General features: G+C 45.2%; 1 pseudogene; it reads left to right on the top strand.

Annotated features, from left to right (window-relative positions):
* The window catches only part of LOC115197425 (nuclear pore complex protein Nup205-like), a 30,314-nt pseudogene that overhangs the window by 10,030 nt on the left and 1,022 nt on the right, over positions 1-19,262 (top strand).

Below are 19,262 nucleotides of genomic sequence, written 5' to 3'. Positions count from 1 at the left end.
AAAACTCATCAATTTGGATATTATTTAAACTTGAGAATTTAAATCTGGCAATTTCACTTATTAGTTCAATTGAATAAGACATCGATATCCGTCTGGATATCACGAGAATTGACTTGAGTGTCACCTGACTAATTATTTTTGAAGGAAAGTACTGGTGACTCTCATAGGGGAGTCTGCTGGCACACGTTGAAATCAAACGGAAGTACTACAGCCTACCGTGGAGGCACTATTTGCAGTGAATAGGCCTACATCAAGTAGCTTAGGCCATCTTAGGCACTGGAAAGTTTTTGTAGGTCTTTCCGACCTGAAGATTACTGACGTCATGATTTTATTTTTACGAGATCCCTGTTGTCTTGAAAGCACCACAAGATGCAGCAGCTCTTGCGCTTTCTGACAGATTTTCCACTCAAAGGCTCTGTATCTATATGCTGTATTCATGTGATGATAACATACATAATGAATAAATATACTGTACACGCGCCAATTTAATTACACAGAATTATAGACCGATAAGCATTTATTTTATTTAACCTTTATTTAGCTAGGCAAGTCAGTTAAAAACAAATTCTTATTTACGATGGCTGACCAAAAGGTAATAGGCCTCCTGCGGAGACGGGGGCCTGGGGTTAAAAAAATGAATACAATATAAATATAGGACAAAACACACATCAGAACAAGAGAGACGACACTACATAAAGAGAGACCTAAGACGACAACGTAGCAACACATGACAACACAGCTTGGTAGCAACACAACATGACAATAACATGGCAGCACAAAACATGGTACAAAGATTATTGGGCACAGACAACAGCACAAAGGGCAAGAAGGTAAAGACAATACATCCCGCAAAGCAGCCACAACTGTCAGTAAGAGTGTCCATGATTGCGTCTTTGAATGAAGAGATAAAACTGTCCAGTTTGAGTGTTTGTTGCAGCTCGTTCCAGTCGCTCGCTGCAGTGAACTGAAAAGACGAGCAACCCAGGGATGTGTGCACTTTGGGGACCTTTAACAGAATGTGATTGTCAGAACAGGTGTTGTATGTGGAGGATTAGGGCTGCAGTAGGTATCTCAGATAGGGGGAGTGAGGTTTAAGAGGGTTTTTATAAATAAGCATCAACCAGTGGGTCTTGCGACAGGTATACAGAGATGACCAGTTTACACAGGAGTATAGAGTGCAGTGATGAGTAGCATTGGTGGCAAATCTGATGGCCGAATCGTAAAGAACATCTAGCCGCACAAGAGCACCCTCACCTGCCAATCTATAAATTACGTCTCTGTAATCTAGCATGGGTAGGATGGTCATCTGAATCAGGGTTAGTTTGGCAGCTGGGGTGAAAGAGGAGCGATTACGATAAAGGAAACCATGTCTAGATTTAACTTTTGCATGCAGTTTTGATATGTGCTGAGAAAAGGACTGCGTACCGTCTAGCCATACTGGGATGTATTTGTATGAGGTGACTACCTCAAGCTCCAAACCCGCAGATGTAGTAATCACAGCTGTGGGAAGTGAGGCATTGTTCTTACCAAACCACATTACCTTTATTTTGGAGGTGTTCCGAACAAGGTTAAGGGTAGAGAAAGCTTGTTGGACACTAAGAAAGCTTTGTTGTAGAGCATTTAACACAACATCCGGGGAGGGGCCAGCTACGTATAAGACTATCATCTAGGGCTGGGCGATATGGCCAAAATATTATATCACGGTATTACATTTTTTTTTTTTTTAAAGGACGCTTTGACTGTGTTTTTAGTTTGCTTTATGAGTAGTGAGTGATCCTAGGGTGGCAACACATACATTCTAAATTATTTCAATTCGTCTCTCCATTCTGATTTGTTTTATACTGTTCAACTTCAACCAAAACAAATTTCAGCGCTTTTATCATTTTTGCATTTCCTGCACTCAATTGCAGTGGTGGAAAAAGTACACAATTGTCATACTTGGGGCGGCAAGTAGCCAAGTGGTTAGAGCGTTGGACTAGTAACCGAAAGGTTGCAAGGTTGAATCCCCGACCTGACAAGGTAAAAATCTGTCGTTCTGTCCCTGAACAAGGCAGTTAACCCACCGTTCCTAGGCCGTCATTGAAAATAAGAATTTGTTCTTAACTGACTTACCTAGTTAAATAAAGGTAAAATAAAAAAATACTTGAGTAAAAGATACGTTAATAGAAAATGACTCAAGTGAGTCACCCAGTAAAATACTACTTGAGTAAAAGTCTAAAAGCATTTGGTTTTAAATATACCTAAGTATCAAAAGTAAAAGTGTATATATAATTTCAAATTCCTTATATTAACTTTTTTAGGGTAGGGGCTGCATTTTGAATTTTGGGTGAAAAGCACATCCAAAGTAAACTGCCTGCTACTCAGGCCCGCTAGGATATGCATATAATTGGTAGATCTGGATAGAAAACACTCTAAAGATTCCAAAACTATTAAAATAATGAGGAAAATCCATCCAGAATGTGCCATTATTTTGAAATGGCTGTTTTTCCAATGAAAGCCTATCCACCATTTAAAGGGATAGGACCCAGATTCCGTTCCCTATGGCTTCCACTAGTTGTGAACAGTCTTTAGACATTGTTTCAGGCTTTTATTCTGAAAAATGAGATAGAAAGCCAACATTTAGTGAGTGGATAGTGGGATGTCCCCAAAGCTGGTCGCGCACCTTTCTTGTTTTTCTTTTATATTGATGACACTATTGTCCGGTTGAAATATTATCAATTATTTAGGCTAAAAACAACCTGAGGATTGATTATAAACATCGTTTGACATGATTCTACGAACTTAATGGATACTATTTGGAATTGTTGTCTGCCCGTTGTGACTGCCTTTGAGCCATTGGATTACTGATTAAAACGCGCCAACAAAATTGAGGTTTTTGGATATAAAGAGGGACTTTATCGAACAAAACAAACATTTATTGTGTAACTGGGAGTCTTGTGAGTGCAACCATACGAAGATCATCAAAGGTAAGTGATTCATTTTATTGCAATTTCTGACTTCCGTGACTAACCTACTTGGCTGCTAACTGTTTAATGTTTTGTGTGCTGAGCGCTGTCCTCGGATAATCGCATGGTTTGCTTTGGCCGTAAACCCTTTTTGAAATCTGACACGGCGGCTGGATTAACAACTAATTAAGCTTTATTTTGATGTATTGCACTTGTGATTTCATGAAAGTTAAATATTTATAGTAATTTATTTTAATTTGCTGCTCTGCAAGTTCACCGGAAGTTGTCGAGATGGGACGCTAGTGTCCCACTGATCCACAAGTTTTTAAGCAAACCAGATGGCACCATTTTCTTTTTAAAATGTATTTACGGATAGCCAGGGGCACACTCCAACAATCAGACATCATTTACAAACAAAGCATTTGTGTTTAGTGAGTCCTCCATATCAGAGGTAGATGACCAGGGATGTTCTCTTGACAAGTGCGTGAATTGGACCATTTTCCTGTTCTGCTAAGCATTCTAAATGTAACGAGTACTTTTAGGTGTCAGGGAAAATGTATGGAGTAAAAAGTACAGTATTTTCTTTAGGAATGTAGTAAAGTAAAAGTTGTCAAATTTAAAAAGAAAAGTACAGATGCCAAAAAAGACTTAAGTAGTACTTGAAAGTATTTTTACCTAAGTACTTTACACCACTACTCAATTGAGAATTTCCACACTGCCACGTAGGGCTGCACGAAATGGTAACATATTCTTACTTTGCAAATTTCTCTTTGATTTAGAAGATACTGTTGCACAAACAACATGCTGATTTAGGTTTACACCATCACTGGTATTATCAGGCTGTATTAGCTAGCTACATTTGCTCTTACTCAGTACATTTATTAGCTAGCTATTAGCATTAGCGGCTAACAATTAGCATCTCACAAGATTTAGGGCAACTTGCTAAGAAAAGACAAACTAGCTGTTTGCTGATGTAAGAAACACAAACTAATAGTGTCATTATAGAACTCTAGTGGATTTATATTAAGAAGCAAAGTGAAAACAGCATTGTTGTCATCAACATTGTTGCATGTGCTGCATTGACCATGCAGACTGAATGCAAGTGTCTTCTGGTTGAGGAACATCAAATGCCCTCCTTGAGTGACAGGGGGCGTGGCTTGATTTATGTGGAAAGTGGCACAGAGAGAAAGAGCGGAGGGAGATGACTCAAGTAGTGAAGCAAACTATAAAAATTGACATTCCACATGGCGTATCACATTTAACAAACCAAACATTCAAATACCGGTATAGAAGGTAAAGTGAAAACCCAAACCAGTCCCTGCATCAATACCGGTATATTATAAAATATGGAATACCGCCCAGCCATACTATCATCTGCATATAAATGGATGAGATAGCTTCCGACTGCCTGAGCTATGTTGTTGATGTAAATTGAGGAGTTCATGGAGCCTAGGATCAAGCCTTGGGGCACTCCCTTGGTGACAGGCAGTGGCTAAGACGGAAGATTTTCTGACTTTATACACTGCACCCTTTGAGAGAGGTAGTTAGCAAACCAGGCCAAAGACCCCTCAGAGACACCAATACTCCTTAGCCGGCCCACAAGAATGGAATGGTCTACCGTATCAAAAGCTTTGGCCAAGTAAAAAAAAATAGCAGCACAATATTGCTTTGCCCTTGTTTCTATGGTGATATCATTGAGGACCTTTAAGGTTGCTGTGATACATCCATAACCTGAGCGGAAACCAGATTGCATACCCGAGAGAATACTATAGACATCAAGATAGCCAGTCAGTTGATTATTGACAAGTTTTTCCAACACTTTTGATAAACAGGGCAAAATGGAAATAGGCCTATAACAGTTAGGATCAGCTCAATCTCCCCCTTTAAATAAAGGACAAACTGTGGCTGCCTTCCAAGCAATGGGAACCTCCCCAGAAAGGAGAGACAGGCATGGCAATGATAGGGGCAGCAACCTTAAAGAAGAAAGGGTCTAAACCATCTGACCCAGATGTTTTTTTGGCGTCAAGTTTAAGGAGCCCCTTTAGCACCTCGGACTCAGTGACTGCCTGCAGGGAGAAACTTTGTAGCGGGGGAGGGGGAAAATAGGGAGACGCGTTGGGGATAGTCGCATTAGAAGCGGTGGGAGATGAGGAAATGTTGGACGGGCAAGGAGGCATGGCTGAGTCAAATAGGAATCCTGACTTAATGAGGTGGTGATTAAAGAGCTCAGCCATGTGCTTCTTATCAGTAACAACCACATCATCAACTTTAAGGGATATGGGTAGCTGTGAGGAGGAGGGTTTATTCTCCAGGCCTTTAACTGTTTTCCAGAACTTCTTGGGGTTAGACCCACAGAGAGAGAACTGCTCCTTAAAGTAACTAACTTTGGCCTTCCGGATAGCCCGAGTGCACTTATTTCTCATTTGCCTGAACGATAGCAAGTCGGCCTGAGTATGCGTGTGCCGAGCCTTTCGTCGAATGCAACTCTTGAGGTGGAGTAACTCTGCAAGATCATGGTCGAACCAGGGGCTGAACCTGTTTTTAATTCTCATTTTCTTTATGGGGGCGTGTTTGTTAAAAATACCACTGAAAATATAAAAAAAGAAGGTCCAAGCGTCTTCGACAGAGGGGATCAAGCTGATTCTATACCATTTTACAGAGGCCAGTTCATGAAGGAAGGCTTGCTCTTTAAAGTTTTTTAGCAAGTGTCTATGAAATCAGGACAGGTCAAATCAAATTTATTTATATAGCCCTTCTTACATCAGCTGATATCTCAAAGTGCTGTACAGAAACCCAGCCTAAAATCCCCAAACAGCAAGCAATGCAGGTGTAGAAGCACGGTGGCTAGGAAAAACTCCCTAGAAAGGCCAAAACCTAGGAAGAAACCTAGAGAGGAACCAGGCTCTGAGGGGTGGCCAGACCTCTTCTGGCTGTGCCGGGTGGAGATTATAACAGCACATGGCCAAGATGTTCAAATGTTCATTAATGACCAGCATGGTCAAATAATAATAATCATAGTAGTTGTCGAGTGTGCAACAAGTCAGCAACTCAAGAGTAAGTGTCAGTTGGCTTTTTCATAGCCAATCTTTGAGAGTATCTCTACCGCTCCTGCTGTCTCTAGAGAGTTGAAAACAGCAGGTCTGGGACAGGTAGCATGTCCGGTGAACAGGCCAGGGTTCCAGCAGGTCTGGGACAGGTAGCACATCCGGTGAACAGGTCAGGGTTCCAGCAGGTCTGGGACAGCAGGTCTGGGACAGGTAGCACGTCCGGCGAACAGGTCAGGGTTCCATAGCCGCAGGCAGAACAGTTGAAACTGGAGCAGCAGCACGGCCAGGTGGACTGGGGACAGCAAAGAGTCATCATGCCAGGTAGTTCTGAGGCATGGGCCTAGGGCTCAGGTCCTCCGAGAGAGAGAAAGAAAGAGAGAATTAGAGAGAGCATATTTAAATTCACACAGGACACTGGATAAGACAAGAGAAATACTCCAGATGTAACAGACTGACCCTAGCCCCCCGACACAAACTACTGCAGCATAAATACTGGAGGCTGAGACAGGAGGGGTCAGGAGACACTGGCCCCATCTGATGAAACCCCCGGACAGGGCCAAACAGGCAGGACATATTCACTGAGCAGCCATTACAAACACAGGCTGTAAAACAGTGATCACTAAGGTCATTACACAAAACACCAGACTGATACCTAGCATTGTTTGTGAGGATAACATCGAGGAGAGTAGCCTTTTCTGGGTGTTTGGAGTCATACCTTGTGGGATTGGTAATAATCTGAGAGAGATTTAGGGAGTCCCATTGCTTTAGGACTTGGTCAGGTGGTTTAAGCATGTCCCAGTTTCGGTTACCTAGCAGGACAAATTCAGACTTAGTGTAAGGGGTCAGGAGAGATCTTAGGGCAGGTAGGGTACAGGCCGGTGCTGATGGAGGACGATAGTACCCAGCAACAGTCAACAAAGAGATATTTGAAAGTTTAATGCTTAAAACCAGCAAATCAAATTGTTTGGGGACAGACTTGGTGGAGACAACCAGGCACTGAAGGTGATCCTTGGTAAAGATTGCCACTTTCCCACCTTTGGAAGATCTGTCTTGCTGAAAAAGTAACTCGCCCCAACAGTGTGTGTGCTAGAGAAAGCTCGGGAGAGAGGAGTGAGTGTGGTGGAGGTACCTTTCCCAGACAGGGGAAGACAGGCCAGGGCAGACGGTGAACAGATCGCCAGGTGGAACCAAGCAGCAGGCAACGGGAGTAGGTGTCACCCACTTGGGAGAAGCTTTTATTTCTGGAGGCAGGTTTCTTGTAGAAAATGCCAGTGAATGGTCTTTGAAAAGCAGGAAGGGGCTAATTGAATTTGTATCTGGTCTCTCCTTGCAAGCCTGGGAGCCTTAACTCCGCATTCAGTCCCCATAAAGTGAAATATATCATTGTAATGTACTGTATTTATTATTTTCTTCTTGGCGTTCACAATAGCATCAGACCAAGCACTACTCACTCAGTTCCAGGTTGGAATGGTGTCCTCATGTCTCTGCTGTTTATTTGCTATAGCATCCTCCGTATAGCCTGGAAAAAGGAAACCTTGAAAGCAGTAATCTCTCCGGTTAATTTTGGTCAAAATTAGGTTGTAGGTTTGGAGTTTTGATCTGGAGCTAAGGCCATGCTGTGCAGGGTAGCATCCTGCATATGTACCTGCCGAAAAGTCAAAGTTTTTATCTAACTCCAAATCTATCCTTTTGTAAAAAAAAATATTATGATGATCTCTCTGTCAGGCTGTCATGACCAGTCATATGTATTTCCATCAATGAATAGGCTAAAAAGCATTATTTCACAATGGGATTTTTTTATTCTACCTGACAATTGGCAGGCGGGCAATTTTATTTATCATCTTTTCTATTTTTGTATCTGACAAAAGTCTGCTATTACCGGCTAATGTAAACCCCACTATAGGCTAATATGCACAAAGATGTGGGCAAATTCTCTGAAGAGCCAAACATAAAGCTGATAATACTGGATCCTATTTTGACAGGTTGCACATCAAAATATCAATCATGCATTCCCTGGATATGTTAGATGAAATAGCTGACTTTAAGCATAGGCTACCATCTCAAGTTGTCTTACTTGACACTGGAAAATTGTCTAGAGCCTGCCGCTAATGTAAAGTTAAACAATTTTTTTAATCATTGTATTTATCAAGCAAAATAGTTACATTCATCACGATATGCCCCTTTGTCCATATCACTCGCCCAGCTCTAGCGCTCCCCCAGATTTATTGCTATCAATTTAGTGCAATATAGATTTTTGTCTCTATCACCCAGCTCTAACATGATACTTAATTTATCCTCCAATAGGACATTTTGTAACCGCTTGTGTGCTGTGCCACAGGTGGTGCTGTCTAAGTTTGTGCGTCAGATGGGGGACCTGCTGGCCCCCACCCTGTACATCCCATACCTACACATGCTGAAGGGCCTGGCCAACGGCCGCCAGTGTGTCCGCTACTACGTCAGCCTGCTAAAGACCAACGGGTCCTCACACGGTTACTATACATACTCTCACCTGCAAGACCCTGTAGGAATCTGTAAATATACAAAGGAATTTTCTCATGTTCTCACTAATGGTGTTCTCCAGGGCTTGGTACAAGGTCCTCTCTTGTTCTCTAGCTAAAGATAAATGCAGCATTCATTCACTGATTTAAGGACATCAGATAATACATTGGACTTCCTTAAATGCTATAATTATCAGATCCAATCGCTGACAGTCTGTGTGTTGTTTGCTTAGGAGAGAACATGCAGGTGACAAGCAGCCCAGTGTTCTTGGAGCACTTCTTCCACTCCCTCATGCTGTACCATGAGAACCTGCGCTGAGACCTGCCGAAAACAGATGTCACGCACTACCACATCCCGCCAATAAGGGGCATCACACAGAGGGCGCTGGACGGCCTGACCTCTTTCCTGCAGCTGCTCTGTTCCATCACCTGGGTAGGAATCGGTTTTGCGGAAGACTGGTCTGGACTGACAATGAGTACATAATGTTTTTAAAACAAAAATGGGTTCACACAGTCAAAAGCAGTGATGGATCTGCATTTGCCAAGGTGATCTGATGTTTCTCATTTGACACTGTGTGTGTGTTTCAGAGTGAGAAAGGCCGCCTGGCCTTGTGTGAGCACCCCCAGTGGACCCCTGCTGTGGTGATGCTGGGGCTGCTACAGTGCAGTGTGCAGCCTGTCCTCAAGGGGGAGCTCCTAATGTGCCTTGCTGCCTTTGGGAAGTCCCCGGAGATTGCTGCCTCCCTCTGGCAGTCACTGGAGTACACTCAGGTAGGTCAGGGAGATGTTTTAAACCATCAAAGGCTGTGACACATAAGTATAGATGGTTCTGCTTAAGTGTTGGTGGGCTCCGGTCAGAACCCTGTCTGACATATCAGACTCTTACTGTGTGCCGAAGCTCATGTTGTTATTTGTTCCAGATTCTCCAGACAGTGCGTGCCCCAGGACAGAAACAAGCTGCTGGGATTGAGGTGAGATTTTTCCTGCATACGGTGTGTGTGTTTGGGATGTCGCGTACGTTCTGTGCTTGTACACCTGTATCTGTATGTAATCCTCTCCTTGCCACTCAGGTGGAGCTGAATGAGATTGAATCGAGCTGCGAGGAATATCCTCTGACCAGAGCCTTCTGCCAGCACATTGGCCGAGAGCGTCCTGCCCGTCAACTTGCGGGCGGGGCTATGTGCGCCAGAATTCCAGTCCTACCTGACCTTCCTGCGTGACGCCGTTTTCCTTCCCTTCCCCACCAGAGCCTATCGTCGTGCTGCTGAGAAAGTATGGGGGTCTCGCTCCATAGTTGATGTCCTTATGATATTAGATTGGAACTGGATAAGACTGGTTTCTGTTGTTGATCACACTTAGCTAGTGAAACTCACTACAAACCATGTCAGCACTTGCTCTGATGCCATAGTAATGTGTTTAGCTACTACTGCCTATTTCAGTTTTGTCTCACTCCCCACCCCCTCTCTTCCGTTCCCTCTCCACCACCCCTGCCCTTTACCAATGGGAGGTAGAAGATGCTGTTCTGGAGGTGTTCCACAAGCTACTGCAGGACTACGAGCCCCAGCGGTCTGACTTTATCCAGGAGACGGTGGAGCTGCAAGGGGAGCAGGTACCGGCCCATAAGCCCCCCGGCCACAGCCTAATGTTCCACCTGCTCAACGACTCGCCCATCCTGACTCTCTACCTCAGCCTGCTGGAGGAGGGTGTGCGTCAGCTAGACACCTACGCCCCCTTCCCTGGTCAGTACACACACACCTGCTATAGTTAACTGCCCTGTCTGCAGTGGTGTCTTTTGTTCCGAAATCTTGTTTGTGCCCTGTTTGCTTCGCTGTTAGCATTGTGTGAGGAGGGGAGCATTCACCAGAGTTGGATTTGAGTTGAGAGTTAATCAAATTTCTAGTATCTTCTTAGGTCGGGTAATTGGATGGCTCACATTTCCGGTGTCTCAAGATTACATTTCTTTACATCCCACTCATCCCTCTTGTTTCTATTCCTGTTTGACTTGCAGGTAAGAATCAGTTGGAGTCTGCAGTGCTGCACTGCCTGTGTCTGCTGGACCTGGCCCTGCATAAGGAAGTTGTGTTCATGGACCTGCTGAGAGAGCCAGGCCTCCCTCATCGTCTCCCCCATGGAGCAGCTCCTGCAGGGGGTCAGTGCCCAGAGCCGCCGGGCTGACCACATCGTCAACATTGCCAGGTACTGGAACACTCACCTCGGCCTCACCTGACCAGGGACTACACATGAGAAAGAGACTTTTAGCTAAATCTGGGACTTAGTCCGAAATGTTGACTTGCGTTGAAGTACATTGTCTCTGTCAATTTAACACACTACAGTAAAATTCCCTCTCAAGCCCAAAAAGGCCCATAGCCCAATTTTTTGTCTTAGCCCAAAGCTTAAAGTCAGGCCATACACCTCCTAAACCTCCACATCCTATTCCCTGGTTGTGTTTGTCCCTGGCAGGTACCTGTATCACAGCAGCACCAATCCGGAGGCGGCCTTCCAGAGCGCTAAGATCCTCTGACGCATCGCCCGCTACCCCAACATCCACAACCGGCTGGTGGGAGACTTCACACATGACCAGGCTGTGAGAGACAAGCTAATGGCTGGCTTTGTGGAGTGTCTGGACAGCGAGGGGGCTGGGGAGGGCTTGGAGAAAGGAGACGGTAAGTCACACTCTCATTATCAACATCAACCATGTCTATCTTAACTGAGTGTGGATGTCCAATCTGCCCATTTAGTCACTGACTCAAACCTGCCCATTTAGTCACTGACTCAAACCTGCCCATTTAGTCACTAACTCAAACCTGCCCATTTAGCCACTGACTCAAACCTGCCCATTTAGTCACTCCAACTCACTACCACTCCTTTCATTCGCTGTCCCCCAGACTTTCAGCTGGCTAAGAAGGAGGTGGGGATCCGCCACGAGACCCAGATCCACATCCGGAACCTTCTGATCACTTCCCTGGAGCTAAAGGCCCCCAACCTGGCCCTCTACCTGCTGGGCTACGAGGTCAAGAAGCCCATCTCCTCCACCAACCTGCAGGTCGCCACCAGCTGCTCCTTCTCTTACATGCTGGGTTATATTCATTAGGGCATTCACAGTAGCAAAAACAGGGGAATCAGAAGTATTATATTTTACATCATGCAGGTTTCTCGGCTCAAATAGCCAAACCTAAATGGCGCCCAATCAAATAAAAAATGCGCTGACATGTTAACAAACAACATATCCTAAAAATAGGACAGGTAAAATGGACAATATGGAATGGACATCAGGCTACTCACAACTGCTGTCCAGGAGTTTCACCCCGTGGGGTAAATTGTCATGATTAGCGGTTTCAAGTTTGTAGCTGTAAAATATTGACAATCTGATCATGGCAAAAAATATTATACTTATGATTTCCCATTGCAAATAGGTTCAGGATAACTCCTGACAATGTTGATTGGCTGATATTCAGAGCTTAAATGACCAAATTGATTAGTCACAGGACTCCGGACTGCAAAGGTCTGTTTTTCAAACGGTGGGCCTACCACATATATGGGCATTCATAAAATTCCATTGTGGGACGACATGGTAGGCTACACCCCAGTAAGCACGGACTGACACTGACGTCTTTTTTTTGGTCCTGTCCGGACCTGCCGTCTTTTTTGTGTGCCTACCACATAGATGGGCATTCATAAAATGTAACTTTAGGTGACACTAGGTTACACATCAGTAAGCATGGATCAACGCTGGTGGTGCGGTCCGGACCGGCCTTCATTTCCATGTCCACAGACGTTGGTTATTAGTCCGCTCCGGGCCAAATCTGAACCAATCATAGACGTCTATGTTTGGTTCAGATTTTGTCCAGTCGGGACCGGCCTTGATTTGGTCCAAACATATAAATTAAGTATTTTCAACTTTCATTCAGAACCGAAAATTAACCTGATTTCACCGTCCGGAAAATACATATTTAAACTTTCATTCAGAACAGGAAAAATGAACTTGAATTCAACAATCGGAAAAGACGTATTTTTTTTATTTTTACCCCCTTTTTCGACCCCAATTTTGTGATTATCGCTGTAACTCCCCAACAGGCTCGGGAGGGGCGAAGGTCGAGTCATGCGTCCTCCGAAACATGACCCGCCTAACCGCGCTTCTTAACACCTGCTCGCTTAACTCGGAAGCCAGTTGCACCAATGCGTCAGAGGAAACACCATTCAACTGTCGACCGAAGTCAGCCTGCAGGCGCCCGGCCCGCCACAAGGAGTCACAAGAGTGCGATGAGTCAAGTAAAGCCCCACTGGCCAAACCCTCCCCTAACCTGGACGATGCTGGGCCAATTGTGCGCTGCCCTATGGGACTATAGTCACGGCTATAGTCACGGCAGTGCCTTAGACCGCTGTGCCACACTGGAGGCCGAAAAGGCATCTCTTCACGTTTCATTCAGAATCTAAATTGAACATTAACATCTGGAAGATACATATTTTAGACATATTTTCAACATAATTTTGCTTACTGGGACTATTCTATTATTGTCTTGCCTAGGGCGGCAGAACAGCCAGGACTGGCCCTGAGAAAAAAGTTTTGCAATGGAAAATGAAAACAAGCGTTAGTTTTTGGACAGGTTCAGGTAGTCCCTCCCTGTTTCAGTTCATTTTCTTCTGTTTGGTGGCTTTCATGACTCCATCAACTTGCCCTTGGAAAACTGAATTTTTAATTGATATTTGGCTGTGTGATGCTAAGGAAATCTTCTCTGTGTCAGGTGTGCTGAGGTGCCCACGAAGCTACCTGCATGCCATCCTGAGTCTGCTGCAGTGAGAGACGCTTGGGTCCCCCGTGCTCACCATTCAGGCACCACACCTGGCTGAGCTCTTGTTACCAGGTGATCTACCAGCTGTGTGCGTGCTCGGACACGTCAGACCCCACCATGCGCTACCTGAGGACCAGCCAAGACTTCCTGTTCTCTCATCTGCAGCACCTGCCCTTCATTCTACCAAGTGAGCTCTTCACTGTCATCTCAATACAGTGTGCTCCTATCCTGGTCTTCTCTCCTTCATCTGCACTGATCTGAAAACACAGGATAGGTGGGAGAAATATGGCAGATGCCAACCAGAGCATTTATACTCCTACAAAGACCCAGTCGTCTTTTTTAACTGAGCTACCAGAGAGAAAGGAAACTACTCCGGGTGTCACTCTTCTCTCTAAACCGTGTCTCTCCCCCTACACTCTCATGTGATGAGATCTCCACCCTGTCCCAGATGTCCTGGCTTATGAAGACAAGGGCAATCGAGCTCAGAGTGACATCACTCAACCGCCAGCGCTCACACACCCAGCGCCTCCTCAACCTTCTGCTGGACGACCAGCCTCACACTCGGCACGCAGGTAAGACCTACTACTCACTCACTATGAAAGTTGTATGCAATGTCATTCATTGATGTAAATGGGATACGAGCAAATGTGCAAAAAGCAAAATCCTTTACAGTTAGTCTGTTTCTTTGATTAGCTGATGAGGAGGCGGGCATGGAGGACGAGTCCAGATCTGTCAGCGGATTCCTGCACTTTGACACCGTCTCCAAAGGTTAGGTCTAGTTCTTCAGTCTTCACTTATTTGTGAATCATAATGCGTTCTGTCATTCTGTCTGTAATGATCCTGGTATGAATCATATGCATTCTGTGACAATAGGGCAGGGGTACTCAACTCTGACCCTTCGAGGTCAGGAGCCTGCTGGTTTTCTCTTATACCTGATCATTAATTGCACACACCTGGGGTCCCAGGTCTAGATCAGTCCCTGATTTTAGAGGGGAATAATGAAAAAATGCAGTGCAACTGGCTTCAAGGTCCAGAGTTGAGTTTGAGGGCTACAGAGCCCCTGTATTAGCAGTTGCAAAAGCTGAGCGCTTGTGGCATTTAGCTGATTTGTACCGTACCATTTAGTTTTCTCATGTAGTCGTACCCTGTCCCACATCATCAGTGCGCAGGAAGCTCCTCGGTATGCTGGATGCCATCCACTTCAGCCAGGACATGCCTGAGCTGCTGCAGCTGGACTTCTTTGAGCGCATTCAAATCGAGCAGGTCATCGCCAACTGCAAGCACGTCAATGAGCACAGACACACGTTCTGCGACGTCAAGGTGGGCCTGGCTTCCAGTTTGCATATTTAACTCAACCTTGTTTTCAAGCATTTTCTACTATGTCAGTGGTCTTCTGCGTTTTATCTAGAATCAATGTAAAGTTTTATGACGATGTTGTCGTTATCTCCACAGTTGCTCCATAGAGTCCTAGTAGCAGAGGTCAATGCCCTCAGACGGGTGAAATGTTATAGAAAAGGCTTTTGTAAAACAAATATGATATTCTGTCATGTAAAATTGGCAATCATGTCAGCAACGTTCGGACCGTTTCGCCTAATGGAATACACCCCTGGTGTGTGTGTGTGTGTGCGCTTCCCAGGAGGTGAACTCCATCCTGCAGCAGGTGGTAGAGCGGAACCGTGCTTACTGGGACTATTCTATTGTCTTGCCCTAGGGCGGCAGAACAGCCAGGACTGGCCCTGAGCAAAACTTTTTGGAATGGAAAATGAAAACAAGCGTTAGTTTTTGGACAGGTATGCAGTCAGTCAATGTTTTTAGGGTTGAGTAACCAGTACAGTTCTCCTGTCTCTCCCCAGGTGTTGTCAGAGGACGCAGCCGAGGAGCTCATGCCCATCGTAGCCAGGGCAGTGTTTACCCTCACAGCCCACCTCAGCCAATCGGTGCTGTCAGAGCAGCAGCAGGGGGCTGGAGGGAGGTTTGTCGTCAGGCTCTGCCTCCATCATCAACTCTGCTCTGCACCTGATCCTGAGGAAGCTGCTAGACTTCATCCTCTGTACTGGTGGTGGATTCCAGCGTCTGCGTACAGCTGTTTGGCTCTCTGCTCTATTACCTAAAGATCGCTCAGAAACATGAGGAGCCAGATACACTACAGCAAGGTACAGTTGAGCTACAGTATTGCTGGGCAGACGCAGAACACTTGGAGAATCATCCATTTTGGGACCCTCTAGTAGTGTGCATTTGTTCCGGTCATTGTTTGCGAACCCTAACCTCTTATCTTTTTCACATGTCTTTCTCTCCCTCCCTCTGTCCAGCGGGGAAGTCTATGTGGGAGCGTCTGACTGCTCCTGAGGATGGTTTCTCCAAGCTGCAGAGGGAGAACCTGACCATTATTGAGCGCTACGGCACCGCCCTCATGGAGGTGGTGTGTAGAGGCGACGGCCACGAGATCTGCAGGGTAGGAACACAGCAGATACACACTACAGCTCACCTACAACCCAGTGTAGCTTTCAGACCAGTCTGTCTATATGTCTCGTCTCTCACAATCCTTTAACTCACTTCCAGTCTCTCCTTGTTTCTGTCTGACCATATCCCGTCATCTCTTTCTGTCTGTGTTGACACACGCATGCTATCAATGCCGTATGCAAATTTGTTGAGCTACCCCAATATACTAACATCCTTTCTCTCCCTGTTAGATGCTAGCCCTGTCCGTGCTGGACCGGATCCTGTCCATAGACTGCCAGAGCCAATGGCTGCTGTTTGTGTGTAACGGTGGTTGCCTGCGTGTGCTGGTGGAAAGCCTGAGACAGGACGATGCAGCCCTGCAGACCCTGCTCAGTCCCCAGCCCCCTCTGCTCAAACCTCTCTACATCTATGAAAGCAAGATGGTGAGGGAGGGATCTCACATACATACATACATACATACATACATACATACATACATACATACATACATACATACATACATACATACATACATACATACTGTTGAAGTCGGACGTTTACATACACTTAGGTTGGAGTCATTAAAACTCGTTTTTCAACCACTCCACACATTTCTTGTTAACAAACTATAGTTTTGGCAAGTTGATTAGGACATCTACTTTGCATGACACAAGTCATTTTCCAACAATTGTTTACAGACAGATTATTTCACTTATCATTCACTGTATCACATTTCCAGTGGGCCTTTAAACAGTTTGGAAAATTCCGGAAAATGATGTCATGGCTTTAGAAGCTTCTGATTGGCTAATTGACATAATTTTAGTCAATTGGAGGTGTACCTGCTTGACATCATGGGAAAATCAAAAGAAATCAGCCAAGACCTCAGAAAATAAATTGTAGACCTCCACAAGTCTGGTTCATCCTTGGTAGCAATTTCCAAATGCCTGAAGGTACCACGTTCATCTGTATAAACAATAGTACACAAGTATAAACATGGGACCACGCAGCCATCATACCGCTCAGGAAGGAGACGCGTTCTGTCTCCTAGAGATGAACGTACTTTGGTGCGAAAAGTGCAAATCAATCCCAGAACAAGAGCAAAGGACCTTGTGAAGATGCTGGAGGAAACGGGTACAAAAGTATCTATATCCACAGTAAAACGAATCCTATATCGACAATACCTGAAACCACCATAAAAAAGGCAGACTATGGTTTGCAACTGCACATAGGGGCAAAGATCGTACTTTTTGGAGAAATGTCCTCTGGTCTGATGAAACAAAAATAGAACTGTTTGGCCATAATGACCATTGTTATGTTTGGAGGAAAAAGGGGTGAGGCTTGCAAGCCGAAGAACACCATCTCAACCGTGAAGCATGGGGGTGGCAGCATCATGTTGTGGGGGTGCTTTGCCTTGCGGAGGGACTGGTGCTCTTCACATAATAGATGGCCTCATGAGGAGGGAAAATTATGTGGATATATTGAAGCAAAGTCTCAAGACATCAGTCACTAAGTTAAAGCTTGGTCGCAAATGTGTCTTCCAAATGGACAATGACCCCAAGCATACTTCCAAAGTTGTAGCAAAATGGCTTAAGGACAGCAAAGTCAAGGTATTGGAGGGGCCATCACAAAGCCCTGACCTCAATCCTACAGAAAATGTGTGGGCAGATCTGAAAAAGCATGTGAGAGCAAGGAGGCCTACAAACCTGACTCAGTTACACCAGCTCTGTCAGAAGGAATGGGCCAAAATTCACCCAACTTATTGTGGGAAGCTTGTGGAAGGCTACCCGAAACGTTTGACCCAAGTTAAACAATTTAAAGGCTAATACTAATTGAGTGCATGTAAACTTCTGACCCACTGGGAATGTGATGAATGAAATAAAAGCTGGAATAAATCATTCTCTCTACTATTATTCTGACATTTCACATTCTTAAAATAAAGTGGTGATCCTAACTGACCTAAGACAGGGAATTTTTACTATGATTAAATGTCAGGAATTGTGAAAAACTGAGTTTAAAGGCATTTGGCTAAGGTGTATGTAAACTTACGACTTCAACTGTGTGTGTGTGTGTATATATATATATTAAACAACGCAGGCCTTACTGCTAAAACACTTCTACGTCTAAGAGAGCAAGATGGCGTGGGATTGTACACAGACACTCTCCCTCTGCACATCTGGCCATATGGTGCGGGAGCACACACGTACCCTGAATCTAACCCAGTGCTCTGTATGTTTTAGGCCCTGTTGACACGGGTGGCCAAGACAGGCCAGGGAGCCGTGGAGCTGCTGCGCTGTGGCCTGGTGACTCAGCTGGGGGAGTGTCATGTGTTTGACATGGTGCCTGACAGCGACTCACACAGGTAAGAATGGAGGCGTGGAGAGAGAGTGAGTGAGTTACAGATACGTTTGTGTATTGACTGATTGAATCATGTTGTAGAAATGAGTTATAATATCAGATCCCTGTGTGGGGTACTTTTCTACCCACTGAGGAGATCAACCTACAGGAGGGTAGCTCTCCAGGAACAGGGCTGGAGTTAAAACCTACAGGATTGTAGCTCTCCAGGAACAGGGTTGGAGAGCCTTGATTTACACATTTCACACACCCATCAGTCTTTGTGTTAATTCACTTGCTCCTCTCATCTCCTCTGCCTGCATGACTTAACCCCTCTCCTGCCCTGACTCAAGACCTGGCCCTGCCCTTGGGCCCATACTCTCGTGTGCCCAGCCTGAGCCTGGTGTTGTTCCTACTGAAGAACAGCACTGCAGACTTCTTCCACCAGAGCCACAGACAACGTCTGGGAAAGCTGCAGTGCCTGGAGCAGCTACCCCCTGAGGAGCTCAAAGAGGAAACACACATTCAACCTATTGACAAGGTGATAGTGCCTCAGCCCTAACCCTCCTCTCTATCCCTGTCTCTCTGTTTGGTGTGTAGCTGTGTGTGTGTCTGGTACTGGAGGAGTAGAGAATGTCTTTGGTCCAGAGGAGCCTCCTGGTCCAGCTTATCAACAACAGGGCCAAGCTGTTGGCCCTCTGCTCCTGTATCCTACCATATTAAAATAAACCAGATGAAATCACACTAAGTCACACCAGACTTCTGTGCAGGGGTTAGGTAAAGGATCTAAAGGTTTAGGGTTCATCTCAGGGTGATTTTGATTTTAGGGATCGTTGTAGGATGATGATGTGCTGTTGGGTATGTATGATTGATGGCATGCCCTGAGCTGTAGCTAGTTCATGTAAAATGTGAGAATGATAAATACCTTGACCTAACCACACCTCAGATGTGATTGAGACCTGTCTGTTTGTACTTTGACGGCACCTGGAGTACTACCTGTTGAACTGCACCCCCACCGACCCCAAGGACTCCCTGATGCCTGGAGCCAGCGAGGCTCTCCCCAGGCTAACCCTGTCTGGAGATTGAGATCGGACTGGCTTTTGGTAGAAGTCACCCTTAATCACAGATCTAGAATGCGATAACGCTACCCTCCAGCCTAACCTTGATCATGAGGGGAATTAAAAATCTGACCCTGTATCAGTGGGCAACATC

The sequence above is a fragment of the Salmo trutta genome, chromosome 7 (assembly GCF_901001165.1).
Source record: "Salmo trutta chromosome 7, fSalTru1.1, whole genome shotgun sequence".
In the NCBI taxonomy this organism is placed as follows: domain Eukaryota; kingdom Metazoa; phylum Chordata; class Actinopteri; order Salmoniformes; family Salmonidae; genus Salmo; species Salmo trutta.
The sequence above is the reverse complement of the archived record's forward strand: the minus strand, read 5'-3'. Positions and strand labels throughout refer to the sequence as shown.